This window comes from Camellia sinensis, chromosome 14, assembly GCF_055761805.1.
Source record: "Camellia sinensis isolate YWXY chromosome 14, ASM5576180v1, whole genome shotgun sequence".
In the NCBI taxonomy this organism is placed as follows: Eukaryota; Viridiplantae; Streptophyta; class Magnoliopsida; order Ericales; family Theaceae; genus Camellia; species Camellia sinensis.
The window spans coordinates 95671439-95680097 of record NC_138974.1 but is presented as its reverse complement, the minus strand read 5'-3'; the positions used below and the strand labels follow the sequence as shown (position 1 = coordinate 95680097).

The following is an 8659-nucleotide window of genomic DNA, read 5'->3' as shown; positions in this document are numbered from 1 at the left end:
CAAGCTCTTGCATGGTCATTTCAACTTGGGTATTGTAGGAATACTGATCGACAAAGGCCTCAGCCAATTCTTCCCAGTCTTGCTTCATTTTGTCCTCCAACTTAGTGTACCAAGTGGCTGCTACACCCGACAGGGTTCTTCCATACAGAGAGAGTTTCTGTGGCTTGGTCAGACCTATCGGCTTCAGGATATCCAAGAAAAGTTGGATATGTACCATTGGATCTCCAGACCCGTCGAAACGGTCAATATATGGCATTTGGAATTTGTCTGGGAGCCGAACGGCAGCCTCGGTGTGCCCATCCTCAATGTCGGGAATGGAATTAAGGCCCTGTGCCTTTTTGAAGTGCTTTTCAAGGTTTGCAATTTTCACTGCAGTCGGATTGAGCTCATTAACATCGAGGGAATAAAGCCTCTCATTAGGCTGTACCAGGGGTTTGAGCACCTGAGCTTGAGTCAACCTTTCTCGAGGATTTAGACACTGCAAATCTTCAACTGGCGGAAGTGGGTCAAAGTTTGGCTGGGGTCCCAAAGCTGGATGTGAGGCAGATGCCCCAGATGGACGCTGCATTTCAATACTGGTCTCAGCCTGCATGGCAGTTCCCTGATTTAACGCTGCTATCACGGCCACAAATTCTTCCGAACCTTGGGCCATCATGGTCTGCTGAGTCTGAACAAAGGTGATGTGACTGGCGACTGACGGATCAAATGAACCGGTGAGCCCTGACGGGCCTTTCTTTGCCTTGCCTCAGCGAAAGAACACTGGTTGCCCTTGAATTGAATTTCTGACCTAACAAAGTCTATCAACACTAGTCCAATGTACCCCGGGGATATCGGAGCCTTCTGAAGCTATAGTTCCAAGACTACCTAGCAAAAGAGAAAACAGACAGCATCTCAGCACAATTTCGCTGGAATGGATTTGAGCATACTAGGATGACTGTACTCAATACTGATCACTGGTTCCCAAATATCTGCCTGTAAACTGATACCCTCGGGTAAAACTGATTCCCCAAATACTGATGCTGATGCCCACAGGCCTGATACTCAGACTTGCAAACTGGTATATGCGTTCCTGTAGAGATACACTCTAAAAGCACATAACAAGTAAGAGAGAGCCAAAACACCCCTATGTTGGGGTAGGGTTTCCCTGTCCTATTTTGTCAGGAACTAGGGTTTCACTATGCACACAGCGGTTTCAAACAACCTAACATCGGGTGAGCAACCTGTCCTAGTTTGGAATGGTCACTATGGATTTCAATATGCACTAGGTCGAATGGTCAAAAAGGGTGCCCCGGTAAAACCAGAGTTTGTGCTCCCATACTGTCAGAGCCCATAACCGGTCAGCCTTATGGTCATGCCTTGACAAGACAAGCCTCCGGCAAACCGTTCAGGAATGGAAGATGGCAAACACGGTGTCCTAGGTGCACCAATGCACATGCAATGCAAAGAGACACATAAATGAGATCAAAACAGGATATCATGAGTTCGAGTCAAGCTCTCTAAGTCCCCAGCAGAGTCGCCAGAAACTGTAGACGCGCCCGCGTGGGGGGGGGCCTCGCTACAGTTCGGACTCGATTTGTGTCACGGTTCCTAATCTGAACCAAAGAGTCCAAATCCGGCAAATCGTTTTGAGAAACAGATTTTTGAAAAGAAGTGCCAAACATGGACTGCTTTGCCAGATACAAAGTCGCCACCTAAATATTTTTTATGGGGGGATTTAGGAAACCCTGACTCGGTGCCAAAGGCCACGCGTCCGTCATCACCAAAGTTGCCTCGGCTCGAGAGCTAGGGTACGATTGGGGAAGGTCAGCTATGAGCACCCCCTCTCACTCGATCCGAAGATCGGCCTCTACAAACCGTGATATCCGTTTTTGAAAACGTTATGTGTTCTTATTCTGGTTATTAGCCTAGAATTACTATGTTATGCGCACAGCAAACAAGTATAGACCAAATCGCCTAATTTGGGAATAAGCATTGCATATCCTTTTGTTTTGGAAAAATGTTTTGGAATTTGCTACTCGCAAGTAGGCTAAAACACGGACTTCAATGAGCCATTCCAACCCAGACAATCCAACCTTCACCCATAGACATTCAAGCAGTTATATCACATAAGCAGCTAGCCTCATGGTAATCATGCTATCATGGCAATACTCACACGCATGCAAGAATGCTAAAGCATAAATGCTTACATCGTACTCCGTGCCAAAACAAAGAACTCGTTAGCAATCAATGCATGATCCAAGTCCATGTTTAAATGTCTAATGCAACGCATACGGAATGTCACTAGAGTAGGCTCGGCTATTCTATGAATGACATGTGAAAATGCACAAGTAGCATGTATTCAAGTTAGATTTGAAATACTAATGCAGTTAGCGTGATGCGCCGAGCCCGGTGCATGCAAATACTGATGAATGATGCACGCATGCATAGCATAAGGTATGCTAAATTAAACATGTCCTATTACTAACCATCAAAGCAGGTAAGTAAAAGGGAGAAAGAAGTGGGGGTTGGAAGACATGCACACACTCACCCACACTTATTACAGATTCGCCCTCGCCCGGAGGGACCAAATAAATATTACAGATAATTAACCTACAAGCTAATTAAATATTACAGGCCATCTAATTAGCTAAGCAAATTAACTAATCTAGGGAAAACAGATAAACCGCCTCGGGAAGAGAGCCCAATGCAATGCATGCTCGGTCCTACTCGGAAGTACACTGCCATGCGCAAGCTGCCTCTGTTTTCCCTGCTCTGCTCCTCTGAAGACTGTCAAAGTCTCAGAATTGCTTCTCTGGATACTGGGGAATGCCACCGGCTGAAGGGAATCATCACCGGCTGTGATTTGGTGTCCATCAGCACACAATTAATCCATCGGCTGCAGATTTATTGCCGGTCGGCACTATATGAAGTCGATCGGCAAGAAGTTCCTGCAGAACCTGTTTGATAGCAGCAGAGGACAGAACTTTGCATGGCAATGTAATTCAAGCAATGTATGCACCAATCCTATCCCTTATCATGTGTATGACTCAAAGGGACATGGTCCTTGGTTCTCGGACCATCAATCGCGCATTTCAATGCGTGATGGCCCGAAGAATCAAGTGTGCACTTTGATTTCAAATGTAATGCACACAAACAAACAAAGGCCCACTCCCTATCACTTGATTAAGGGACAAGGCATGCATGCTAGATGCAATGCAACCTAGACATGCAAGCTAAGGATGCAACATGGGAATGCAAGATGTACATGCAAGCATGCAAACAAACATGCAAGGTAAGCATGCAAGCAAGCAAAGGATGGACTTAAGCATGATTTAGGCAGCTCTAATTAGGCCCAAAACAGTGGCCACAAGTGCTATGAAATGAGGACTAAATGACATGCAAACATGCATGCACACAAGGACCAACACTTAAGCATTGAAGGGCAACTCTCAAGCACGCTTGAAAGAGGCATAACATGGACTAATGGCATGCAAGGTAAGCATTGAAAATCATGTTACAAAAGGTGCTAAGCCAATTAAACAAGATAAACAAGGCATGCAAACAAAGCCAAAAACCCAAGACAAGCCAAGAGGCTTAAACCAAGACTAAGTCAACCAAGCCTCACAAGGCTAAGAGGACTTAAAACAAGTCTAAGGCAGGCCTAGACAACACCCAAGGGACACCTAGATGACACCTAAGTGGCTCAAATTCAAAGGCATGCACAATGACCAAAGCATGGAGCATGCAAGACAAGCTTTCAAAGCTTCAAAGAGGCATCCAAGGCAAGCATACAAGCATGTTAAAGGGACTGAAATAGCATGGCAAATGGTCCCAACCCACTAAATTAAGGCAAGGATGCATGCTATACATTCACACACTTAAAGCCAACAAACCAAAAATGCAAAGGGGCTATACAAAGCATGCCAAAGTCGACCCAAACAACTATGGACAGACCTCAAACATGGCAAAATAAGCATGAAAGCTTCACAAGGCTAAGCCTAAAACATGCTTGAACCATGGTTTACAACCTAAGGCATGTTAAGGCCTAAACATGGCATTACAAGGTAGGTATGCTAAGCATGCATGGTGTACCAAAACCAACTAAAAACAGAGGCATATTATGACATAATAAGCACAAAAATCAGCTAAGGCATGGTCAATAAGAGCCTAAGCTAGGTGCTCCCTCAATAGGCCAAAAATGGTCCTTTTTAAGGACAATAAGGAGAGGGGGTGGCCCTCTCCTCCCTTGGACCTCAAGGCACCATCCTCACCTCTGAAATCCCTCAAGATTTCAGTGGTAAGGAGGCCCAAACACCAAGGTCCCGGAGCTCACTCAAAATAGCACAAAATGGGGCGTCTCAAGGCCTAGGAGGGGTCAAACACCTCCAAACCACAAAACACTCTAAACAAACTATTTAGAGGACCCAAAAACAGAACTTTTTTATATTATACGCTAAGCTCAAAAACAGTTCTAAGATAGGCAAAAATAGTATGCAAAAATGGGAAATAAAGGAGTAAGATTGTTACCCTTGAAGACCCTCTTCACAAATGAAGCTCCAGCAGCTTCTTTGAGCTCAAAACGGCTCCCAAGCTTCAAGAACAAACCTCTGGCCCTTCAAGAATCAAGCAAAGGTGTAACACTATGTGTTTGTGTGCAATAGTAAGACACAAACACACTTATACACACACAAGAGAGAGATATAGAGATATGATATGTATGAAACCCTAACCCTAGAATTCAAGCCCTAAAATGGCTGTCTAAAATGTCTAACCCTTTTTTTTCTCACCTTCAAACCAAGAGAGGAGGGCTCCTCTTAAAGAGAAGCCAATCTTGTAAAGCTTACAAGGTAAGCTAACAAGAAGGCCATCCCTCCATACACGTGTATGGAGGGGAACAAAATGTCATATAGCTGTATTAAAATATCTGCAAAAGCAGATGAACAGTAGTCGGCTACTCAAAATTGCCATCTTGACAAAATGGGCTGCCGACCGGCAACAAAGAGTGCCGACCGGCAATATACATTGCCGATGGCAACAAAACACCAGCCGGTGGCCTCTGGCCATGGCCGGTGATGTGTGGGGATGCCTCATAAGGCATTCCCTGCCCCTCCAAGGCAAAACACAAGTGTTTGGTGCAAAACCAGACACTAAACAGTCGAGTTCGGGGATCCTGAGGCAAAGCGCGTAGCCGAGACCTCCGGGAACTCCAAACGAACACAAACATAGATGATCACCGGGTGTTCAAACGGTGACGTCCAAGTCTTGAGGACGGTCAAAAATGGGGTGTCTACACCTGGTCGTGTTTGGACGTTTGGATTGGGACCATCCCCCACTGATGTTTTTGGAGGTAGATATAGGCAGTCACAAGAGCAGAATCATATCTTCCAAACTTGAGTTCAAGAACAAGTTGAAGAGCAACTTCAACAGTATCAAATGCAGTTAGAGTCGAAGATGAATGATGTAATGGAGAAACAAATTCAGGCTATACGCGCAGATTTTCAATCACGAATTGAGATTTTGGAATCTCAATTGCACCAGCTGTTGCACCTTCGAACCCATTACATAGGCAGCAGGTATTGTAATTATTTTTACTAGTTATTACTTTAAATTGCCCAGAGCTACTATACAACTTAAGCCTCTTATTGAATGATAGGTTGTGGATTCACTTAGTAGTCATCCAACTATTCGGCCAATGTCACATCAACAACAATCTCATGCATTTTCATCCCAAGAGGTGAGCAATCATTTAATCAAAGCTTTTTTGACAATTACCATATCTTATTAATTACAATACTTGTTCTTATTAAATATAGGTTCACCTTTCAAAGAAAGAGAAGAAGAAGAAGAATAAGAAGAAGAAGAAGAACTAACAAGGTAAAAGTACTAACATCACTAGTTTTTAATTTCTCACTTTTCCAAATCTATTAAGACATAATGTTTGCTTAATGTTTAATAGTGAGTCAATTCAACAAATAAAAGAATAGACAACATGTAGAAAAGACAGATGTGAAGTACTGGTTTTGTCATTGATGGAGTACTCCTTAGAAGTGATTAACATGTAGAGAAATAAACAATATCAAATCAAATATATATATTTCTGAGTGCAGATTGCACAAGCTCTGTGATCACTTTGATGCTTCAATATGTAGAGTGCAAAGTGGTCCAGAGCCTCCCCATTAGGACTAACTATTATATTGGTCCATGGAAGAATTCTTGCTGCTCACCAATCAAATGGCATAAGTAGATGAGTTGGTGAGGCATGTGCAATCTTAAGTGTGTGCACAAGCTGCCATGCGAAATCTTAGTTGGTGTAGATTCTCAGTTCATTTAATAGTAAAATGTGATGGATATGAGACATTAATGTAAGATTCTGCCAATAATGAAAGATTTTTAGCAGTACTTGGAAGCTTATTCCTTACCCCCTAATAACTAACTGGGTCTGTATTGTGTATATATCTCCCATCAGTTGCATGCATGTGCAGGATATGTATTCAAAGCTACTAAGCATGCCAAAGCTCTGTGCGTGCCACGTGTTACTTTGTGGGAAAGAGAATCATAGGGATAATCATCATGTGCACATCATGCATCCCATGATTATATTTCCACGTGTTCTTATGTATATATATCTCTCTTTATGTATTATATGGAAAAGAAAAGTCTAGGACTCAAATTTTGGGTCTCATGAATGATAGTCTAGCGTGGATATTGAAAGTGTGAATTGTGGACCTATGTGCAGAATGAATCTGAATTACATATTAATATTTTTGAATAATTTCCTAATAAAATTTATGAGTTTGCAGTGTTACTATATGTATGTGAATGTAGTAGTGATAGAAGAATATGAGAACACGTGATTTGATATCATAATAGATCAGAATAGCTATACTCATTTGTCTTCAAGAGTTAGTAGTCTCCATTGTTATATTTATTGCTTTTCCTATGGTTTTTTATTTATTTAATTTTTTGAGTTTGGATCTAATGTTGGAAGTTGTTCCAGGTGTTGTTTTGAGCTCTTTTTGGGTTTATCCTCTAATGTAGAGGTTGCTTTCATGAATCTCCATGTTGAGTGGAGCTATGGGTTGTGTGAAGACTTCTGTTCGTCTTGATGGTATGTTCTTAAAATACTTGAACTCGTCATTGGGAGCCTTCCATTTGTCTGTACATATAACAACTTAACAAGCAAAATCATTTGGTTGAAATCACTAAATATTATCTTTTAGCGAGGGTTTTCCTCATCTTTTCTTTTGTAAAGTTGCATATTGTATGATTCTACCTGTGGTTTAAGTTCATCAAAGCACTGCTATTCTGATCAAGAAAATTAAGTGAACTTTAAACTAGTTCTTGTAATTCTTCACCCCTTTCTTAGGAGTATATTGTTAAATTGTCAAATTTTGTACTCTGTTTTGGTAGTTGAAATTATCAAGGCACATATTCATTTTATGGAGTATGCATGCCTTTAGAGGCACTAAGCTTTTGGACAAAACAATATCTGATTGTTCTCAACCTCTGGCAGCTTTCATAGGAAATGTTATATGTTGCCCTCAGCTCAGTAGTTTACTCCATATATTCCAGGGATACTATAGCACCAGTTCTGATAAATTGGTTTTACAAAATGTGACTGCTAATTAATGTGTGAATCATTCCCAAGCAGTTTAAAAAGCTTATAGTTTATTTTCACAGGAAGAAATATGTGAAGACAAAGAGCGTGAGAAACCAAGACAAGATTAATGGAAGCTTTAAGATTGGCTTCACTTGCACTTTAATAACTGTTGTGCCAAATTGCAATCTATATCAAGTTCATTTGTATTAGGTGTAAATTCTTCAATTTGTATTTATTTTGATGAATCTGATTGCAGTTTATGTTCTGATGCAGGCATGTAGACTAGTGATGACTACAGCTTCTATGCTAAAACATGATTTTTGGATATATGTTAGTTTGTGGTTAATGTTAAAACATGATTTTTGGATTTTGGATATGTTATTTTGTGGGTAATGATGATTGGATATTAATTGAATGAGAAATTGAATTAATGCTTCATTTGCTATTTGAATGGGAGTTATTATTTTATATGTTAGTTTTATTACAGGTATTTGAATGGGGGTTGGATATTCATTGAATGAGAAATTGAATTAATGCTGCATTTGTTATTTGAATGGGAGTTATTATTTTATATCTTAGTTTTATTACAAGTATTTGAATGAGAGTTGGATATTAATTGAATAAGAAACTGAATTAATGCTTAATTTGTTATTTGAATGACAGTTAATATTTTATATGTCAATATTATTACAGGTATTTTTTTAATTCAATCAAATGAAATTAGCACAATTTCAAAAAAAAAAAAGAAAAAAAGAAAAAAAAAAGAGGGGATATGATGGAGTTTCTACAAACGCCTCATAAACCCTAAATACTAACGGTCATATTTTTTAAATCAGATATGACGGCATTTTGAAAACGTCGCTAAATATCGTTGGTGACATCAGTGGGTATATTGTAGGACATTTTGCGGCGTTTATTTGGCGGCATTTTTTAAAAACGCCGCCTATACTAATATCACGACGTTTTTCAAACGTCACAAAGCTACAGCGACAGACGCATCTTTAACGTTTGGTACTAAACGCCACAAAATGAATTAGCGGCGTTTTTGATAGTTATAGTGGCGTTTTTTAAACGCCACTA

General features: G+C 40.5%; 1 long non-coding RNA gene across 1 annotated transcript; it reads left to right on the top strand.

The window, feature by feature from the left end:
* The first annotated feature begins 5789 nt into the window (after window positions 1-5789).
* LOC145807405 (uncharacterized) lies at window positions 5790-8024 on the top strand. The gene is made up of 3 exons (XR_014350459.1): window positions 5790-5853; window positions 6977-7087; window positions 7853-8024. It is a non-coding gene; the product is annotated as an uncharacterized LOC145807405 (long non-coding RNA).
* The last annotated feature ends 635 nt before the right edge of the window (window positions 8025-8659 follow it).